The 23,172-nt window shown below is 41.9% G+C and overlaps 1 protein-coding gene across 2 annotated transcripts in view; it reads left to right on the top strand.

Moving 5' to 3' along the window:
• Positions 1-23,172, top strand: part of LOC139416094 (adhesion G protein-coupled receptor L3-like) — a 356,247-nt gene that overhangs the window by 28,422 nt on the left and 304,653 nt on the right. For both annotated transcript variants that reach the window (XM_071164365.1, XM_071164366.1), the window contains exon 2: positions 21,683-21,763. The gene's annotated coding sequence lies outside the window, so the exon portion shown is untranslated. The remainder of the gene's footprint in view (positions 1-21,682; positions 21,764-23,172) is intronic.

Raw genomic sequence — 23,172 nt, 5'->3', positions numbered from 1 at the left:
TCTGTAAGCCAGCTTTGTGTCAAACACAGCTGGGTAACCTCGTATAATTGCAGCTGAGCAGAAATAATTGGGGCAGCAGCTTGGATGCAGCCACTACACCCAGGTCATTTACAGATTTCTATCTGTTGGCTTGGCCAAGGCTGCAATGTGGGTTACACAGGTTTCAGAACAAATGTGTCACATAATGCATTGTAATATTCAGGCCACTTTAATTCAAATGAAAGGAATGTGACTGTGTACATGCGCCTGGATGACGATAAACTGATGTGACGTTGGCTTACAGTACATTAGCTAATAATATAAGACTGTGGCGCTCAAACTGAAATGTGATATTTGAAATGCTGAAGCGTTGGAAATGTTGCGATGGCGAGCAAATTTTTGTATTAGTTACAAAAGCACTCTGACAATTTATCAACCTGACATTTCATTTATAATGGTAACAGTGAGATGGATGCATTTTATTTAACAGATTACTAAATTATCCAATCTTTACATGACTCCCTAGTACAATCTGAAATTAGACTTGAACTGACAAACCTGTATTTAAAACAACTATTTGTCCTCTCACCTGATGCTCTGTCATCCCCACTCCATATACAATCCCTTGACATGAAGGCCTAGTATTCTGTACAATACAACAGTCAGTCGCTTTGTTTTTACCTAATCAGCCAAAACCTCTACCAGAAGAGCTAACCACCTTTAGCCACCCAGTGCTTGGCATTAGATTGGCTGCTCGTGGCCGTGTAGAATTCATCATTGGCTACAAATAGAGTACAGCCCTATGTCCAATGAATCCTCCATCCCGATGTGGTCAATAACTTGGGCTTCCGTATAATCAGTGGGAGTGTGGGATACGTGAGGCCACGGCAGCTCCCAGGAGAATACTTTTCGCCCGCGTTCGATTGATGACTTTGAACGGGGCCTGTCTTGGCTTAGGGGGAAATTTGGATTGGAAAGTCTGTCGAGAGCAGTTTTAATTCTACCGGCAGTAAAGGATGAAATTGAGCAGGAATGAAGTGCTTTTGGTGCATCGATCTTGCTCTGGTCTCTGCCGAGACAAAGGGAGATGAAGACAATTGTAACCTTCTCTATCGCCTGGCTGAATGCAAATTGAGCAACCGCATCCTTCTTTCTTTTCTAATAAAAGGGAAAAAGCACACAGGGTAAGAAAGCCCCTCTCAAGCTATCAACCATGTCCAATTAGAGCAGGTCTCTGAAAGTTGTACAGACAGACAGTCAGCCTGCACTGTGGCCATACAACCACTTTCACACAGTCTTATTTTATGATGTTTGGATCTGTTTTGACAGATGACAAAGGTGGCCAACCCCAGTTCCCATACTGTTGTCTCTAGCATGACAAGGGTGGCCAACCCTGGAGGGGTTGCAGTGACCTGCTGGTTTTTCTTTCAAGGCTGTCTGCCCACCTGGGTGTTAAGAGACTGACTGGGTCCTTGATTGCTTTTTTTTAAGGCCCCCTAAATAGGATTGTGGCTCCAAGTTGGCTCTCCCCAAATTTAAAATACATGGATTTTCTTTTAACACATAACAGCGTTCAGCTTTTGTTTTGCTTCCTAATGAAGAGTACTTTCCTGCTGGTTCTTTGAGCTTCACCCTGGCCAGGAAATCTGCAGTAACACACCAGCAGATGCAGCGAGTCCTCATGCATAAGAAACCCCACTCCGACAGCCATCTGTCTCCCTGTGTCTGTTACCATGCGCCTGCAGTTTGTTTTGTTAGCGCCAAGCGCTGTATACAAGTTTAATGGCTTGCTAGACACGCCATCCAATCTCATGGTCCTCGCACCTCATTCGGAAAAAAATCGCATTCCCCGACCTATATCTGACCAGAGTAACAGAAACCAGAACAATCTCTACTGAGGGTTCCATAACTCTTGAGTAGGTCTGCCATTGCTTAACTATGCTATACTGTTACCCCACAAGACTGCTGGGTTGAATTATGTTGCCGGGCTAAATTAAAAGTTGAACCTCCTTTGACCTTAAAGAAACCCTAACAACAACAACAGTAGTAGCAGCACCATCCCAGCATGTAGCTGTACGACTAGCAAATAGCAAAGAGGTCAGACAGATCACTCTTACCACTCCGTGGCCTGACAATAAAATGAGGGGCTATTCTGGAAGTGAGGAGGATTTGAAAAGGGAAGTGCACATTGACGTGAGAAAAATGCAGTCAGACACCACATAAGCAATATAGAGACTTACCCATTTGTTTTGTCTGATGTTTTGCTTGCAACATGCCCAATTAGAAAGCGGCCAACAGTGAGATAGCGAGAGCTCGCAATCTGCTTCAAAGAGTCCCAGCAGCATTAGTATGCAGCCCTCTCTTCCTCAGTCAAGCATAGAGAACTGCTACCCACAACACAATGCCTGCCATAATGATTACTTATGCCATTTTTGTGTGCTAGGACAGCAGTTATTTTTTTCTTTCAGCTTGAAATGACTGTTCTCTATTTTTGTGACAATATCCTGCCCAAGTTTATCTGGATAGTTAATGATAACTGGAATCCTGACTGTACTTGAGCGATTCCATTCATCACAATGTCACCCTTGGCAACGCAGTGAAGGCGATTTATCGGAGGACTTAGCTTTCTCGAAGACGCCCAACACTCTTTTTCATTGTTTTCATCTGAAAGGCAAATGTTTACCACCAACACCGCTATTGACTCTCTTGCCAGCTTTGACTGTATTCCTCCGAGGCTAAACATTAGCAAGGGGAAGCTAGAGTGTTTATTAGTCTAGCATGTTTTATTTTAGCCGTTGCGGCGCAAGACTTCCCTCACTGCAGATGCCCCAATGAGGACACAACCCTTATTTCTCCCTGTCCCTGTGAAGACGTGAACACATTAGCCGAGGCACAATGTCACTTTACAGAAGTCGACTGTCGGTTCTTATCGTGTAAGCCACCGGCTCTAGCCCGTGTTTATTGTTTTGTTGCCTACATGTTTAATGTCAACTAGGCAATACAAATGTGATTTACTGCGTTGATAACCTGTGGATTCAGTGGTTGACCCTTTTTCTGTACATAGTGGTTGAAGCCTTTAATATAGCAGTATGGATGGCTACTCGAGGTATAGGCCATGTCAGTAACGTCATATGCTTAACTCCTTTCACAATCGTAGTTGTTTCTGGCATCTTACCCTATGACTTTTCAATGCACCATTTAGAATCTCTTTGGTCAGTCATTTTTTTTTAAATTGCTTACTATTTTTGACATCAATTTGACTGTCCACTTGTATTGTTAGAATAGGCTCTATAATATCTAACACTTTTATAACTATCGTCAGTATTAAGAAATTAATATTCCAGCATTTATACAACCAGACATTTATATAATTACTTAAAGGTGGATCTGCGATTCGACCATTTTAAAGTGCCCACTTTCATACATTTAGTGAGAAGAACCAACAAGTCAGTCAGTCAGTCAGTCAGTCAGTCAGCTAGTTCACATGGCCATGTTTCTGTAACTGTAATCCAGCTATATCTGTATTAATCCCCGATTTTTAAATTCTGGACTACAGGAAACTGAGTGCTGGGCACGCCCCCATCCACATTGATGGGGCTGTGGTGGAGTGGTGTCCACATTACTAAGGAATTATCATTGTCCACACACACCAACACAGTTGTGAAAATGGCACGGCAACACATGCCACTACATTACTTGGGCCGAGCTCCCTGCCATGAAGGACTTAAAAATGGTCAGACTCCAGCCACCCAAGTCATAGACTGTTATCTCTGTTACCGCACGGCAAGCGGTACCAATGCACCAAGTCTGGAGCCAAAGGACTCTGAACGGCTTCTACCCCCCCAAGCCATAAGACTGCTAAATAGTTAGTCCGGGTAGCTATTGGATAACTATTTAATGATCTGCATTAACACACTTTGCACTAAATCTTTTGACTAATCACATATGCTGCTGCAACTGTTTATCTATTATCTTGCCTAGTCACTTTTTCCCTACTTACAGTATATGTACAGATCTACCTCAATTACCATGTACCCCTGCACATTGACTTGGTACTGGTACATAGCCATTTTTCTTTATTTTTTTGCTCTCTGCATTGTTGTGAAGGGCTAGTAAGTAAGCATTTCAGTGTTGGTCTAAGCATGTGACAAATAACATTTGATTTGATTGAAATGAGTTTTAAAAAAAAAAGAATGATTAGAAGCTCGTTCTATAGTGCTTCTCCACATCGAAAGCCACCCATAGATTTATGCCTGGGCTGAAGGATGGCTGTCCAATTTTACGCATGAATGGCCGTTCTGCCAGTGTCGGCTATGTTTTAAAAGCCTCTGTCAGATGTACATTTTAGGATGTATATCAGTGCTGCCCGTGTGTAATTCTTGTGTAATTCCTGCACACGGTGACTATTTCTGTCAAAGCCCACCAGCAGCTTGTGCATTGCTAAGATTGTTTTACATAATTTCCGTGAGTGTTTGTTGTCCAAGGTGTGTGTGTGTGTGTGGTGTGTATTAGTGCATGCGTGCGTGTGGTGTCTGTGCATGCACAGTGCTCAAATATACTCTACCGGAATACCTTTCCTGTTTTCCCACGTCATTATTCATTATGGAGCTAGTCAAATTATAACTACCTCAAGGTCAAAGTTCATGTCTCGTGTTTTTGCAAATGGGAATGAATCCCAAACTGGGAAATGAGGGAGTTGTCGAGTCAATTACGACTGACACCTTTGTGTTATTTTTTTGGAGGAAGGCTTTTCCTCTCTAGCTGCTTTGCCAGAGATGATACATAGTGAGTTGATAATTGAAAATGTGAAATTATTCAAATAGGCCTGTGATGAAGCCAGGATGTTGTCCACTGAAGGTCATTGGTTGTATTAGCTGCATATTTAGTGTATCCTAATGAATGAAAGACAAAATGGCAGTCCGATCATAGGTGGAGACTTCCAATATGTAGCGGAGTGTCATTTAGACACCCAGAACCCTCTCTTCTCAATGTCATTCTTCATCTGGACAGGCCAATCAACGTTATGGCAATGGACCTATACAGATGTCCACAATGTGATATGAAAGAGTGACAAGTTCCCCTTTGTTATGATGGTAAGTCAAAACGAGGTCAGGCTACCCATTTAAGATGTTTATACAGGTACAGTCAGGTCTGTTCCTTGTGTCCCAAATGACACCCTATTCCCAATATAGTGCACTACTTTTGACTTGAGCCCTGGACCCGGGTCAAAAGGAGTACACTGTCTAGGGAATAGGTTGCCATTTGGGACACTAGCTGTGTGTAGTAGTAGTACAGAATAGCGTTGACGTTGTTCGTCACCTCATGGAGAAATGGGCACCCTTTTTAACTCCTTGTTACAGGGGTCCTGGCATATCTCTGCGGTCTCCCACAAAGCCTGAATGGGAACATTGTGCGTGACTGACTGACCGACCCCCCCCCGGTCTGGGTGCCTGTTTGGGTCCAGCACACCTGTCAAACCATGTCGGCAGCGCCTCCGGCACTGACAGACTCCAGAACCCCACTACACAGGCACACACATACACACACAGACACACACAAAGTCTTGGTGTTTTATTGAAAGCACACATTGGCCCCCTCCCTTATATCAAGGTTGTATTCAATGCTGGGGTCGCCCTCTTCTGAGGGGTTCAAGTTCCATATTGGAAAGTGGGAGTTGGGGGGGGGGGGGGGGTTGAAGGTGAGGGATGGTGAAGGTTAGTCAGAGCACACACACTTACACATGGAAACGGGACTCTTGATGTACCTTGCCAGTAACTCAATTCCCATTTTCAATCAGTTGCAGATTTTTTGGTATCCAATTCACAATGCCCAAACTGTTTTTGTGTTGCAGTGCTTTTGCAGACACGTTGAGTTTGGTACCAGAAAATTCTTCATCCATGCCCCCACTCAAACATAATAGAAACATTTAAAACAACTGAATGTCAAGTGAAATGTTCAGAGACCTTGTTACGAATCCCTTTTGGCCCGACAGTCTAGGGGAGATGGTAACGAGACCCGTAACATAACTCATGCACATTATAATAGTGAAAAAGTAAAAGTGAGAACGAAATAACCACAGACAACTAAATTACTGTCAAACACATGGTTTATTAGAAAACACACGGTAATTGGGGGGGGGGGGGGAGAGCAGAAAAAGGGGCTGAGCTGGACCCAAGGAAAGAAACAATAAGCATACAAAACACCCCTAAGCTAGACTAGCCTATTTCAACAACAGCTAACGAACTAACCAAAAATACTGTGTTTTTAACAAAGTTTACCTACGGGTAGTATATGCCCATGGGCAACTTGTCTTGTTTCCCCCTTTTCCCACCAGCAAAGAAACACAAACACCATAACCAAAAACAATACTCACAGGTGAGGACAAAGTGAAATGGAGGTGCACAAACAAAAGAGAGCTCAATACATAGAGAGTGAAACAGAGCGATCTACAGACATGGCATTTACAGAGAGGTTTGCTCTAGAGCTCAATAACTGACAGGGTTTTTAAACCAAGGGAAAGGAACTGTGATTGGGTAGGAAACAGGAGGAGGTGTGTCTTCTGATTGATTATTGATTGGGGAGTGATGATTTTCACCTGTGAGGGGAGAAGGAGAGAAAAGAACACAGGATACATACACACACAGGATATCTGTATCCGTAACAGACCTGCCAATACATATTTTTTTCAAGTAATTTATTTAGATAATTTTCTGTGGATGGGCATTTGCATTCAACAGTATCATGCTCTTACATTCAGCATTGATCTTGATCACATCTCATTGCCCGACAATACCACCCTGCACTGTAAACATGATGCTAAGTGACGTTATCATGAGAGTGGGGAAAAAAAGCTATATTGCTGATTGTTAATGCACACAATGCCATAGCCCTCTGAAGCACTTACGGTGTCAAGTCCCACTAACGTCACCCATACAATTTTCTCCTCTATTGACTTTTATGTTCTGCCGCAAGGTTGGTCATCCCGGCAAGAGTATGTATTCCAAATAAAGAATAGCATCATTACCATAATGATATTTGATCTCAAAGATAAACACCGCTTTCTTGCCCACACCATGCCTCTGAAGCGTTGGGAGAGGGCAAAATTGTGGGGGTTGCCTTGACACTAGTTCGCCTTTACGTGAAGAAAGGCGGCCGTCTTTGAAAGATATCTTCCATTGTTATGCACACTTACTGTAAATTGTGGGGTTGACGCTAGTTCACCTTGACCACCTTTGGTGCGCATGTCATTTACAATGGTGTCTACAACAAGGTTTTACATGGTCGGATTGATGCTATAATTTGACACGCACAAAGGCGTCCATTTTTTAAAGGTATCTTCCACAAGAAGGTGTTCCACACATATATTTTGGGGTTGATGCTTGAACCTTGACACATGTTCGAAAATGTGTCTTCAGCAAGAAGACATTTCACACAATCCAGATTTCCCACCCATAGCAGGGATATGAGGACGCCTCCTCCTTGCCTCAATGCTTTATCGATCAGCCATGGGACCCACAGGGGACCGGAGTCTGCACCCCGGCATGTCTAAACACTGGATGCACACGTGCCTACTCATTTTTAACCCAAGCTCGCTCTCTTGCTTTCTGTCATACACACACGCACACACATCACATAGCTCAAGGTTCCTTAGTTCGCTAATAAGGCCAATTAGAGCACAGGCATGTGGAAGCCTCCAGCAGAGTAGTTAAAAGGTTGGAGGTGTTAAATGTACATCCTTCTCCACCTCCCCTCATTGTCATGGAGACCGTGAGACAGAAGGGAGAGAATAAGAGGATGAAGATGGGACTCAGAGAGAGAGAGGGAGAGAGAGAATTGAGGGAGGGACGGAGGGAGAGCGAATGAGCGGTTGACGCTAGAGAGAAATAAAGATGGGAAGATGCAGAGGGAGGATAGAGAAAAGGGAGGGATGGAGAGAAAGGTGTGATAAGATTATGCAGTTGAAGGGGAGAGAAAGATGGAGTGAGTGAGGAAGACAACGGTGCACAAAGGAAGGCAAGAAAGCACATTTAAATACATAACCTGCCTGCACTTCCTCTGGTCTGGGTCATCAAACAGTCCCAGTCATTTATCAGCTTGCCTGCATTTAATTTGACCCTTGGGTCCAGATGCTCCTCATGCATAGTATGTGTGTCCTCCTCCATTGACTCCTAATGATAGCCTCTGCTAACACCCCTAGACTGACTCAGCACAAAATCTTTGATCTGCTGAGGATGACTGGAATAACATTTTGCACTGGAATATACACTGTGTACAAAACATTACAAACACCTTCCTAATATTGAGTTGCACCCCCTTTTGGCCTTCAGAACAGCCCCTTTTTTAAATATTTTTTTTAATTTAAAATTATTTTATTTTTTATTTAGCCTTTTATTTAACCAGGTAGGCCAGTTGAGAACAAGTTCTCATTTACAACTGAGACCTGGCCAAGATAAAGAAAAGCAGTGTGATAAAAACAGTTACACATAAACAAACATACAGTCAATAACACAAAAGAAAAGAAAAACAGAAAAAATAGACAAATCTATGTACAGTGTGTGCAAATGTAGAAGAGTAGGCAGGTAAGGCAATAAATAGGCCATAGAGACAAAATAATTACAATTTGGCATTAACACTGGAGTGATAGATGTGCAGATGATGATGTGGAAGTAGAGATACTTTGGTGCAAAAGAGCAAGAGGATAAGTAACAATATGGGGATGGAGGTAGTTTGGGTGTGCTATTTACACCTAGGTATTTGTAGTTGTCCACATATTCTAAATCAGAACCATCCAGAGTAGTGATGCTGGCCGGGGCGGGAGGGTGCGAGCAGCAATTGGTTGAAGAGCATGCACTTAGTTTTACTAGCATTTGAAAGCAGTTGGAGAAGGGCCAGAAGTATACAGAATGGTGTCGTCTGCGTAGAGGTGGATCAGAGAATCACCAGCAGCAAGAGCAAAATCATTGATATATACAGAGAAAAGAGTCGGCCCGAGAATTGAACCCTGTGGTACCTCCATAGAAACTGCCAACAGGCCCTCCGATTTGACACACTGAACTCTATCAGAAAAGTAGTTGGTGAATCAGGCGAGGCAGTCATTTGAGAAGCCAAGGTTATTGAGTCTGCCGGTAAGAATGTCGTGATTGACAGAGTCGAAAGCCTTGACCAGGTCAATGAAGACTTCTGCACAGTACTGTCTTTTATTGATGGCGGTTATGATATCGTTTAGGACCTTGAGCGTGGCTGAGGTGCACGCATGACCAGCTCGGAAACCAGATTGCATAGTGGAGACGGTACAGTGGGATTCGAAATGGTCAGTGATCTGTTTGTTAACTTGGCATTTGAAGATTTTAGAAAGGCAGGGCAGGATGGATATAGGTCTACAACAGTTTGGGTCTAGAGAGTCTCCCCCTATAAAGAGGCAGCTTTACAATTCTTGGGGATCTCAGTTGATACGAAAGAGAGGATGAACAGGCTAGTAATAGGGGTTGCAACAATTTTGGCGAATAATAATTGTCTGGCCCAGCCGATTTGTAGTGATCCAGATTTTGCAGCTCTTTCAGAACATCAGCTGTCTGGATTTGGGTGAAGGAGAAGTGGGGGGGCTTGGGCAAGTAGCTGCAGGGGGTGCTGAGATGTTGGCCGGGGTAGGGGTAGCCAGGTGGAAAGCATGGCCAGACGTAGAGAAATGCTTATTGAAATGATCGATTATCGTAGATTTATCGGTGGTGACAGTGTTTCCTATACTATCCTCAGTGCAGTGGGCAGCTGAGAGGAGGTGCTCTTATTCTCCATGGACTTTAGTGTCCCAAAACTTTTTGGAATTAGTGCTGCAGGATGCAAATTTCTGTTTGAAAAACCTAGCCTTTGTTTTCCTAACTGACTGATTATATTGGTTCCTGACATCCCTGAAATTGTGTATATCTCAGGGGCTATTCGATGCTAATGCAGAACGCCACAGGATGTTTTTGTGCTGGTCAAGGGCAGTCAAATCTGGGGTGAACCAAGGGCTATATCTGTTCTTAGTTCTACATTTTTTGAATGGAGCATGCTTATTTAAGATGGTGAGGAAAGCACTTTTAAAAGAGCAACCAGGCATCCTCAACTGATGGGATGAGGTCAATATCCTTCAAGGATACCCGGTCCAGGTCGATTAAAAAGGCCTGTTCACTGAAGTGCTTAGGGAGCGTTTGACAGTGATGAGGGGTGGTCGTTTCACCGCGGACCCATTATGCACGCAGGCAATGAGGCAGTAATCTCTGAGATCCTGGTTGAAGACAGCAGAGGTATATTTAGAGGGCAAGTTAGGATGATATCTAAGAGGGTGCCCATGGTTACGGATTTAGGTTTGTACCTGGTAGCTTCCTTGATAATTTGTGTGAGATTGAGGGCATCTAGCTTCGATTTTTAGGATGGCTGGGGTGTTAAGCATGTCCCAGTATAGGTCACCTAACAGTACGAACTCTGAAGATACATGGGGGGGCAATCAATTCACATATGGTGTCCAGGGCACAGCTGGGGGCTGAAGGGGGTTTATAACAAGCGACAATGGTGAGAGACTTGTTTCTGGAAATGTGGATTTTTAAAAATAGTAGCTCGAATTGTTTGGGCACAGACCTGGATAGCCTCAATTCGTCGAGGATGGACTAGGGCTGTTGCGGTGACCGTATTACAGCCACACCGGTGGTCATGAAGGCAGTCAAATTCCACGTGATTGTTTAGTCACTGTAATTAGGCTTCTTCAAGCTCTGATGCTGCAGATGGTCATTAGTAGCCTACCAAACTTGGTAACTACCTGGTACTCAGGACTCAATTGTCCCTCTAATCACTATGTTTTAAAGGCACATTTATTTGAAAACCTAATCAAACACTTTGTGAGTGTCCATGAGCTCATGTTGCGCAACATTTCAATAGGCTATGCAATTGCACGAGAGAACAGAGTGATGGCCTCTATTAAAAAGAGGAGGATCAGCTTTCTATAGGCTAGGCCTAAGATATTTATTTCTCAACTTCCCTAATATTAAGCACATTGCTTATATTTACAACAAGAGTATAGCCTACCTGGCTGGCATGAAAATAAACCTTGGGGAAAAGCGACCTCCATTAGCTATTTAAGTGAATAGATGACATGTATTTTTCCCCCGCTGCCACTGTTTTGAGACAGTTGCATGATTAATTGTCCATTCTAAATATAAACTCAGCAAAAAAAGAAACGTCCCTTTTTCAGAACCCTGTCTTTCAAAGATAATTCGTAAAAATCCAAATAACTTCACAGATCTAAATTTTAAAGGGTTTAAACACTGTTTCCCATGCTTGTTCAATGAACCATAAACAATTAATGAACATGCACTTGTGGAACGGTCGTTAAGACACTAACAGCTTACAGACGGTAGGCAATTAACGTCACAGTTATGAAAACTTATGACTCAGACTGTCCGCAATAGGCTGAGAGAGGCTGGACTGAGGGCTTGTAGGCCTGTTGTAAGGCAGGTCCTCATCAGACATCACCGGAAACAACGTCGTCTATGGGCACAAACCCACTGTCGCTGGACCAGACAGGACTGGCAAAAAGTGCTCTTCACTGACGAGTGGCAGTTTTGTCTTACATGGGGTGATGGTTGGATTCCCGTTTATCGTCGAAAGAATGAGCGTTACACCGAGGCCTTTACTCTGGAGCGGGATCGATTTGGAGGTGGAGGGTCCATTATGGTCTGGGGCGGTGTGTCACAGCATCATCGGACTGAGCTTGTTGTCATTGCAGGCAATCTCAATGCTCTGCGTTACGGGGAAGACATCCTCCTCCTTCATGTGGTACCCTTTCTGCAGGCTCATCCTGACATGACCCTCCAGCATGATAATGCCACGAGCCATACTGCTCGTTCTGTGCATGATTTCCTGGTAGACAGGAATGTCAGTGTTCTGCCAGAGAAGAGCCCAGATATCAATCTGTGAGGTGAGGGCTAGGGCCAGGGCCATTCCCCCCCAGATATGTCCGGGAACTTGCAGGTGCCTTGGTGGAAGAGTGGGGTAGCATCTCACAGCAAGAACGGGCAAATCTGGTGCTGTCCATGAGAAGGAGATGCACTGCAGTACTTAATGCAGCTGGTGGCCACACCAGATACTGACGGGTTACTTTAGATTTTGACCCCCCTTTGTTCAGGGACCCATTATTCAATTTCTGTTAGTCACATGTCTGTGGAACTTGTTCAGTTTATGTCTCAGTTGTTGAATCTTATGTTCATACAAATATGTACACATGTTAAGTCTGCTGAAAATAAATGCAGTTGACAGTGAAAGGATGTTTCTTTTTTTGCTGAGTTTTTCACACCTATATTATTTAGTACATGTAAAGATGAGATTAAATCAAGAATAGGCAGATGGGTGACAATATTAGCCTATCACTTGATGATGCCCAGCATAAGAAACAAAGCCATTTAAAAAAAATCATAGTTGCACACCTCATGTAGCCTAGCCCATAGGCCTATATTTGTTTTTTTTATTTTACCTTTATTTAACTAGACAAGTCAGTTAAGAACAAATTCTTATTTTCAATGACGGCCTAGGAACAGTGGGTTAACTGCCTGTTCAGGGGCAGAACGACAGATTTGTACCTTGTCAGCTCGGGGATTTGAACTCTTAATAAGGTTTGTATCACAACTAAATTGGCCAAATAATTTCTTAAAATTACGCACATGAATCCGCTTTACAAGGGATGTAGAGCCTAACTGGCATAGATAAGCAGTGTGTGAGTTTCAAGTTTGGGGAAGATAATTTTCATCATAAAAATGCACCTTTTATAATAAAAACATTACATGCATAATCGCATCTGCTTTGAAAATGGTGATTTCCCACTAATGGAACATTCACGCTTATAGGCTACTACCATGTGTGCATTGCTGCTCTTATAATGTGAAGAAATAGCCTAATAGTTTATCAACATTTTAAGCTAAACGTTCTAATCTGTTCCATCAGCCACATTGAGTATAAAAAAAAATAATGCTAGTGGTTGTATTAATTTTGGATCTATCGCATCCCACAACTGTCCCAGACTATATTTTGAATAATTATTTCTCTCACAGAATCGAATAGGTCTACCTTTGTACTATGGAGGATAGTAAATTGACATAGGCTAGTGCTTTTGCTGTTTGTTACGCATACGCATCTTGTTGTCTGACAAAAAGTAAATGTGAACAGTTCTTCCAATATCTTCAATATGCACCTCGGAATTGGATAAGGACGCGCGCAGTTGCATCCCTGATGTGGGTGTCTTCACTTCTAGCCTATGAGAAAGACCCGATCACGTGATGGAGCGTGCATCAGTCAGGGAGAAGGGCACAACGGCCACTAGCCGCAAAAGGCATGGACTTTTTTAGGGTGCATTACGGCCACACAAAGGGGATGCCGCCGTGAAATTAGGACATTTATCAAGTGCTTGTCAAATTGTGAATGAGTAACTGATGTAGTGTGTACAGCCTGCGCAAAAAAACTAAACAGAGCTCATGCCTTTTCAAGCTACTTCTTTCAAATCATCATTTGTGGCATTATGCAGCCTTACAATGTATTAAAAATCAAAACATATAGCCCAACGTTTGTAGAACAACTAAAGTTACATCAATAACTCTAAATTAAGCATGTAGGAGTACTTTTTTTTTTTTAACTGCTCAACACAGAATATACGCATGTGCACAATCCCTCAAATAGTTTGGAGAAAATATCCTTTCTATTTTATTCAGGATCCCTGTTCTAAAGAAGCATGATATGAAGAAAATGTAGTCTATTTCAGAAGAACAGAATAGTATACTCAGAGTTGTCCTTATGTTAGGTCCTGATCCGGCTATGCCAAATGGCTGTGGGCTACACTAGTTCATTTAGCAGACAAGAATTGCTTAGAAATCGTTAGCATTATTTTATTTTTGTATTCTTCATACTATAAAATAATGCTACGGATTTCTAAACAATTCTTGTCTGCTAAATGAACTAGTGTAGCCCACAGCCATTTGGCATAGCCGGATCAGGACCTAACATAAGGACAACTCTGACAACTCTGAGTATACTATTCTGTTCTTCTGAAATAGACTACATTTTCTTCATATCATGCTTCTTTAGACCAGGGATCCTGGCCGATTGTGACTCCAATGCTTCCCAAAGTTGTCAAGTTGGCTGTATGTTCTTTGGGTGATGGACCATTCTTGAAACACACAGGAAACTGTTGAGTGTGAAAAACCCAGCAGCGTTGCAGTTCTTGACACACAAACTGGTGCGCCTGGCACCTACTACCATACCCTGTTCAAAACAACTTAAATATTTTGTCCATTCACCCTCTGAATGGCACACATACACAATTCATGTCTCAAGGCTTAAAAATCCTGCTTTAACCTGTCTCCTCCCCTTCATCTACACTGATTTGAAGTGGCTTTAACAGGTGTTCATCAATAAGGAATCACAGCTTTCACCTTGATTCTCCTGGTTGGTCTGTCATAGAAAGAGTAGGTGTTACTAATATTTTGTACACTCGGTGTATTTGTATATATTTGTGGTAGTATTGTGGTGTGTTAGTGTTGACAGTAATTGCATGCCTGTTGTGATATAGGCTACTATGAGTAATGTTTGCAGACTAGTTTTTGGCAACAGTAAAGTAATGTTTGTATGAATAAATGGCTAGTATTTATTTAAATTATGAACAAAACTGCCATGGCTTCTCTACTTCATAGTATACACAAAATCAGTTGAGTACTATCCAAGATGGTCCTATTCATAAACAAGACACTTCAATCACATTTAGTCTACATTAACCTCCTCCACATAGCCTCTGGCTGTTTTCTGGCCTGTAATAACCCCTGGGTCATGAGTCGAGAGATGAGGTTCAGCCATTACCGCTTTTTGTTGCTAATGTGTCGCTAGTAACACCACACTAGTAACATGGGTGTTTGGGTCAGCGGCGGGCAACAATAGATTAGTGACTTCCTGTCCAACCCCTCACATTTTTCACTTTGCTAATAAAGTAAAAGTTGTTCTTTCATACACTCCAGGGACCGCAAGGGCCGTCCCTTTTGTGTTCTCACTTGTGCGGCTACGCCACAGGCCGCCGCCCTGCATTAATCTAGCGGTAAACATGTGCTCTTTCGCTCTCTTATGTTTTTCTTTTCACTTCTATTTAGTCGACGGTATAGTGGCCTATGAAGAATGTTGATGTGATGACCCCTTGTGTTGTACAATGGCTGTGACTTGGATGCAATCGTGGTATGACGCACACTTGAAGCCACATTCAATGTCCGTACATTTGCTGATGCACTTGCTCTACCTTCAATGCACTGAAGCTGATTTAATGACAACAAACGGTAGAGTTTTGAAAGAACGCGAAGTTAAAGCTAATGAGGTTTATTTTGGTTGACGTTGATTTGAACCGTGAGTAACCCAGATGAATAGTGGCTCGGGCACAGGGTGGGGCTACATTCTCCCACAGCACCCTCTGGTTTGGAGTACCCAGTGATCTTCAAATGTTTTCCTTCGTTTTGTCTTTTCAGCAAAAATGTGTCTTTCCAGCAGGCTAGGACGATACACTTTAGTCAGAACGACAATGAGATGAATGTGTGTTCTCCAGTGAAAACGCCCCACAGTAAGGCAACAACATCATCTCAAACACCTGTTAGTCAGTAATGAAAGGCCTCTGTTTCACAACCCATTGAAGAGGTTTTGGAAGCTCTTATCCCCAGTGGCCACCACCACTTCTGCCCCACTGAAAGTAGTGGAACAAATCCAACATTTATCTGTGAAAACACCTTCGCTTAGAATGTGTAGCTGAGATACAGAATTATAAGAAAAAGAGAGGCGTGGAAGAAGGGTTCTAAAGAAGAAAAAAAAAACAGATTCATGTCTGAGACAAACATTTGTATAAGAATCCATTACATCTGCATATGGAGCATCAACATCACCAGTGTGCTGGAGTTTCTTTTCATCATAGTTCAGGTGAACCAGGTCCGGTCCCATGTGGCTCAGTTGGTAGAGCATGGCGCTTGCAACTTCAGTGGTGGGTTTGATTCCCATGGGGAACCAGTATGAAAAAGTGCACTACTGTAAGTGGCTCTGGATAAATAACAAATGTAAATGTAAAATATTGGACTTGTTATACCATTTTCAATTGATGTTAACTCCAATGTAAACATAATGCTTTGTAATTCAGCTGTTCCCATTGTGCAAAACTCATTCTGGAGGGGATTGGTGTAATATGGCAAAGCTTTTCCAAACCCCCCCCTGGGCCTTCAAATAACTGACAGATGCTATGTCTGTCTGACCACCAGCCTAGTTCTCCAGATTGAGCTATGGCGTCTGCCAATCGAACAACAACCCCCGCTTGGACGTAATGACGAGACTTGACCCAACGTTAGGAAACAACGCTGGGTCAGATTGTGTGAAGACATTTTTTTTGCCCGAACAACTCCAATTTGGTGGCCTATTGTACATTCTAATGCTAGATTGCATTTTCAAGCAGCAACTATCAGGAAATAAAATGTTTACAGCGCTAGTTTCATCAACTGCTGTACAATATGATATAACACACACAAACAACTTCATTTTGACTGCACTGGGCCTTTAAAGAATCCCGTAAGAGTCTGCTGACATCCAAAGGCTTCTAGCTTCCTTTTAAAGAGCCATTTTCTCAGCTATACAGGTAAGATAGAAGAATGAAGCAGGTTAACATGGGCTTTGCTACACAGAAAGCAGCAGTTGCCCACTCCTTTGTCAAAACTTTGATTAAATCATTATCTTTGAAAATACCACAAGTATCTTTTTTTTTTTAACTATTCAAATCTGTTTTCTTATATATATTTTGGACGAGAGCGAGGCTATTACCCCGCTAGCCTACCTATTGTTCCTGCAGTGAGGAGTATTCACCATCTTCATCGACTGTTTTCAAAATGTATCTGCAGATCAAAGCCAAAAAGACTACCAGTATGCAAATTAGGGGAACCAAATCAACAGCTCTCTAACCGATGCATTTCAGTAGGCTCCTGATGAGTCACTCACTTTGTCATTGTCTGGCACGTCCTGATGAACTTCATATAGAAAACATAAATTAGATCTTTAGTTGTCTGGATGCGCTACCACAGACATATAACTGTTGTATGAGTTTATGAATGGCAATGATATACAGTTCCTTCAAGGTATTCACACCCCTTTTACTTTTCCCACAATTTGTTACAAATCGGGATTAAAATGGATGAATAAAAAATGTGCAACGTTCCACACAAAATACTTTCAAAGTAGAAAAATTCGAAAAAATGTTTTTGATACATACAAAATACTATTCAAACCCCGAGTCAATACATGTTAGAATCACTTTTGGCAGCGATTATAGCGTTGAGTCTCTAAGAGCTTTGCACAACTAGATTGTACAATATTTGCCCATTTTGTTCTTTTTTTTTAAATCTTCAAGCTCTGTTAAGTTGGTTGTTGATCATTGCTCGACAGCCATTTAAGTCTTGCTATAGATTTTCAAGCCAATTTTAAGTCAAAACTGTAATGTCAGCTTGGTAAAGAACTCCAGTGTACACTACATGACCAAAAGTATGTACACCTGCTCATCAAAAATCTCATTCCAAAATCATGGGCAACAATATGGAGTTGGTCCTCCATTTTGATGCTTTCACAGCCTCTACTACGGGGACAACTTTCCACTAGATGTTGGAGTATTGCTTGCGGGACATTATTACATTGTCACGAGCATTAGTGAGGTTGGGCACTGATGTTGGGCGATTAGGCCTGGCTCGCAGTCAGCGTTCCAGTTCATCCCAAAGGTGTTCGATGTGGTTGAGGTCAGGGCTCTGTGCAGGCCAGTCAAGTTCTTCCACACCAATTTCGACAAAACATTTCTGTATGGACCTCGCTTTGTGCATGGTGGCATTGTCATGCTGAAACAGGAAAGGGCCTACCACAAAGTTGGAAGCATAGAATCGTCTAGAATTTGGGTGAATTTGACTCCCAGTGTCTGTCGGAAAGCAGACTGAACCATGTTTTCCTCTAGGATTTTGCCTGTGCTTAGCTCTATTCTGTTTTATTTTTATCCTAACCCCCCCCCCCCCCTCCTCTTTAGTCCTTGTCGATCCATAACATGATGCAGCCACCACCATGCTTGAAAATATGAAGTGGTACTCAGTGATGTTTAATTTGTCCCAAACATAATGCTTTGTATTCAGGATGAAAAAGTACATTTCTTTGACACATTTTTTTGAGTATTACTTAAGAGCATTGTTGCAAACCGGATGCATGTTTTGGAATATCTTTATTCTGTACAGGCTTCCTTCTTTTCACTCTTGTCATTTAGGTTAGTATTGTGGAGTAACTACAATGTTTTGATTTATACTACATTTTCTTTGATCACAGCCATCAAACTGGATCGGTTTAAAAATCACATCATGGTGAAATGATCCCTGAGCAGTTTCCTTCTTCCCAGGGCAAACTGAGTTAGGAAGGACACCTGTATCTTTAATCACTGGGTGCATTGATACACTATCCAAAGCGTAGTTAAACATTTCACCATGCTCAAAGGGATATTCAGTGTCACTTTATTTTTATTTGTAAAAATGTTTTGCCATCTACCAATGGATGCCCTTCTTTGCGAGGATTGAAAAAAAACCTGGTCTTTGTGGTTGAATCTGTTCTTGAAATTCACTGCTCGACTGAGGGACATTACAGATAATTATTTGTGTGGGCTACAGAGATGAGGTAGTGATTCAAAAATCATGTTAAACACTATTGCACACACAGTGAGTCCATGCAATTTATGTGATTTATTAAGCTCATTTTTAATCCTGAACGTTTTGATGCTTGCCATTACAAAGTGGTTGAATATTTAATGACAATACATTTCAGCTTTACATTTTTGTATTAATTAATACAAATGTATAAAAACTCAATTCCACTTTGGCATTGTGGGGTATTGTGTGGAGATCATTGGCACAAAATCTCAATGTAATATTTTACATTCAGGCTGTAACACATCAAAATGTGGAAAAAGTCGAGGGGTGTTAATACTTTCTGAAGGCACTGTATGAGATTGACACCTTTTATATAAATCAGTCAAGCTTGCTGTTCGTCAATTAAAGCACAGTAAATAGCCTATGAGCCACCACTCCGTGACTGCATATGAAACGCCAGGGTCCAACATGAACTTTTTCTCAATGAAAAAGTTGACTCGCGAGAACATGGTGGTGCTTAAAAATGAATGGTCAATCATAATGGTCAAGTACAGATAGCATGATATTTAACCTACGCTTGTAGTCTTCAATTGTTGACTGCGACAGAGCAGGTAAATATTGAAATGGAATGCAAAAATGCACTGAAAGGATACTTACTGGCCCGACATGAGCCACTGTACTGATATATATCTACTGACCCAGGGCCAACAGACCATGGTTAATGTCGGACTAATGGCATGCAAAATAACATAAATGAATGTGCCAGAAAACAATAGACTTAGTGGATTTCAACTCATCGTTACCACATTAACGTTATATGGGAAGTGCAAATTCACTCACATGGAAATTCGACTGCAACCACTGCGCGCACACACCCAGGTACCGAGAGGCGGGCGGGACCGACAGCAGACTAGCGATGGGCCGTTTGTGAACGAACAGCTCTTTTCTAAGGGATATTTTTGGTTAACGTCGGTGAAAGAACCGTTCATTTGTCTCCCTGATTTGCATACTACTACCACTACTTATTTTTTGAAAGTCAGAAAGAAAGAAAAAACGTTTTTCTGCAGATTAATTACAAAATCATTATTTAAAGAAGGTTAAATCCTAATTTGTAGAAACAATAAATAGTGGGGAGAGCGCATCAATCTGGTCCACGCTGATTTTTTTTTTTTTTTTACCGGTGCTTAAATTATGATTTTTTTAAAACATTAATTTAACGATATGACATAGTGGTAGCCTACCTTTTTGACCTTTTTATATGGGGATTTGCAATTATGTCATGGTTGTAGGTCGACATAAGCATTTTGACATAATAAGAGCTGTTTGGGAGCCAAATGAGCCTACTATTTTACGTGAACGGAGCCAAATGAGTCGGTTCACCGAAAAGACCCATCACTACAGTCATACCAGCAGTTTCCCTGCCATCGCTCACTTTGTGATTGACAAACGCCTCTATCAATTGATTGCTAGAAGATACATATTGTTAATTCTCGCGGGATCCGCAGACTTTTTTTCTGACTAGCGAATCGAAAGGTAACCAAGTTTATTTGAGTTGGGAAAGTACCCGGCTGAAAATTACTCTGTAATCGGCTTTATAGCCGGCGCTAGTGCAACACACTGTTTGTATGATTTACGATTCTAATCAGATGTGTGGACTTCAGTCGCCTCAATCTGCAGACATTTGTGTCTTGGCTGTGTTTGTGATGGATGAAATTTAATCAAGATCATTTTAAAGGGAATCCATTTCACAGCCCCTGTAAATGCAAAAAGCAAGCCATCATTCCAGGGAGAGGATGACAACACATGTTTTGTCCCGTTCTTCTGTTGCACACACACAAAGAAGTCATTGGTGTGTATTTCTGTTTCAATTATGCACATTTCGGAAGTACTAATTCGAGAGGAATTGTCATAATCATAAATTGTCTAAATGATAATTTGTCTGTGATTAAGGTCAACCTCTTCACAGCTGAAGCCTTTTCAAATAAGGGGATGCAGAGAGCGAGATTGATAGAGAGCGAAGAAGAGGAAGAGAATGACAAACCTAGATGCATTTCTAGAGACAATAAGAGAAATAGAGACAGCGATACACACAGTGGGAGAGAGAGAGACTGCTAAAATTGAGCAAGAGTAAGAGATTCTGTGAAAATGAAAAGCAGTCATCAAAATTCTTATGTCTTATATGTATATTTACTGCAGTGTTAATGCAATTTAAATCAGGATTGTTGTCCGGCTCCCATCAGAAGGGACCTGTTGAGTCCTAATAAATCAGTCATTAAAAGCTGATGTGACCTGAATCAAAGATTATGGATATACTGACAAGATACACGTCTCTCCGCCCTAACAATGTGAGTCGTTGTCCATAATGCAGCACAGTTGGCTGTCTAGCTCCTGCCTTTCCTTTCTTTGGATTGGTGGATACATATCATTATTGTAATCCTTTTTTTGAATATTCGGTGAGGGTTGTTGACGTCAACCGCCTGTATTCAATGGAGAGAGAGAAGCTACTAGCCTCATGCCATCGATATGCATCGTGTTCTCAACAACTCTGATATAAAGTGTCACGTATCAGTACACTCGTAACAACTTATATTTGATCATATAAACCTCACATAGCGAATAAGCCATAGATTTTTTATTTTTTTTGACCAAATTTGCAACTCATTGATTTCCATACAAAAATTCCTTGTTTGGTGGGCGAAACAACAAAATGTCAACTGCTTGTAGGATGACAGATTTTCCACTGAATTGGGCCTCTCTCTTCCTCTTCCTCTCTGCCTGGATAGCTCTTCAGACACTTGAAATAACTTCTAATGGCCAGCTGAAGAGACACAAACGGCTCATATACATGCAAATGTTCATGTGCATAATCGTAAGGATTGTGAGGATCACAATGATGGCATTTTCAAAATAAACCTAACCATCCACATTGTCATGGATTCAATCGTTTAACTATGTTGTGAATATCTTTTTTATTTTTACTAATCAAAAACCGGTGTCTTTCTCTGTTCTAGGATGGGATATATGGTTCTAGTCTCTGAGATGTGATGTACTGGATTTGTAAGGAGTTTTGACGAGAGAAGAACCACTCACAGGTATGTGACAAGTCAATCCACTTCCTCATCAGATCAAACAGCTGCCAATATCATGACAAGACTATTCCCTGCACTGTTTCTTCAAACTCACCCCCAAAACACAGAAAATCATGAACACATTTTATTCAGGAGATTCCAACAACATTTTTCAGCTTGCTATTAAGTTCCCCTCTCCGAGTGATTCAACCGACCTGGCATAAATGTGACCTACCGGCTCGATTCGGTCTTATGTAGAAACATTTGAAATGGTGTATTTTTGTACCATTTCTAACTCTGAGCTAGAAAATGGTATATCATACACTGTAGTTGAGGAACAATGGGGAAGTAAATACACTTGTAACCTCACTTTTGAGAAAATGGCCCTTGTATGTTTTTGTACATCTACTGGAAAGCTCATCTTTGTCTACACCGTTCAACATCGTTCACACCCTGTTAAGCCTTAGCCCCACCCATCTTTGAGGATTCACATGTGAGGCCATGTACTAAACAATCAAAGATTTCAAGACTAAAGGCTGGTTTCTACTACAGGTGTGTTCGTAAATTCAATCTGGAGTGGCAGAGTGCGCTCAGAGTGCTCAATCAAAGCGATATCAGATTGTCTGTTCATGAATTCAGATCGTTTCACTCTCGGAGCGTTCAGAGCGCCCACTTGACACTCTGGCCGAGGAGTAGGTTTGATCCGAGCGTTCTGACCTTACAACAGCAGTCAAGACCTGGCTGACTTTGGTTAGCTTGCTAGAATGATTTCCAAAAAATTATAAAAAATTTAAAAAAGTTTACGTTGAACTGGCTCCCCTGTGAGGTAGTGATGCACGACATGCGCCTAGTTTCCTGAAACTAATCACAAATTCAAAGAAGTTTCCTTCGAAACCATGAATATGCAACAGGGCAAGATTGCATGTCTATTTAATCTCCTACACCACATTCTAATGATGAGCATTCATGTGGTCCTCCTATTTCACTTGTTTCCTCTCGTGATTTTTGATGAGTTGATGGTTAGGGAAATGCTAGGTGGTCATTAACATATGCAAATCTCCAGGACAGCACTGTTAAACCACTAATATCCCCCCTCAGCGACAGGAGGTTTTTCTGGTCAGTAACCACACCCATCCACCAAGCATGTTTGGATTGCGCTCCCCGATGCAAATGATGTTTTCTGTGTAATCATGCAAAAGTGCAGCTGGCTTCCATTTGGCTGTGCCTCGAGTCTCTACCCGCCTCATGCTAACCCTCCCCCTACCTCTCAACCCTGTCCTTCTGATCCATCTCATATTCACTCCCCATCTTGCTTTCGAATTTGTTATTGTTTTCTTGTGCACCTTTCAGCTCTCCCTCTCCAAATCGGATGCAGTCATGCCATGTGCCCCCCCCACCCCCCACCTGTGGGTTTTGACGAGCTTACCCACACT

The sequence above is a fragment of the Oncorhynchus clarkii genome, chromosome 9, assembly GCF_045791955.1.
Source record: "Oncorhynchus clarkii lewisi isolate Uvic-CL-2024 chromosome 9, UVic_Ocla_1.0, whole genome shotgun sequence".
Classification (NCBI taxonomy): Eukaryota; Metazoa; Chordata; class Actinopteri; order Salmoniformes; family Salmonidae; genus Oncorhynchus; species Oncorhynchus clarkii.
The sequence above is the reverse complement of the archived record's forward strand: the minus strand, read 5'-3'. Positions and strand labels throughout refer to the sequence as shown.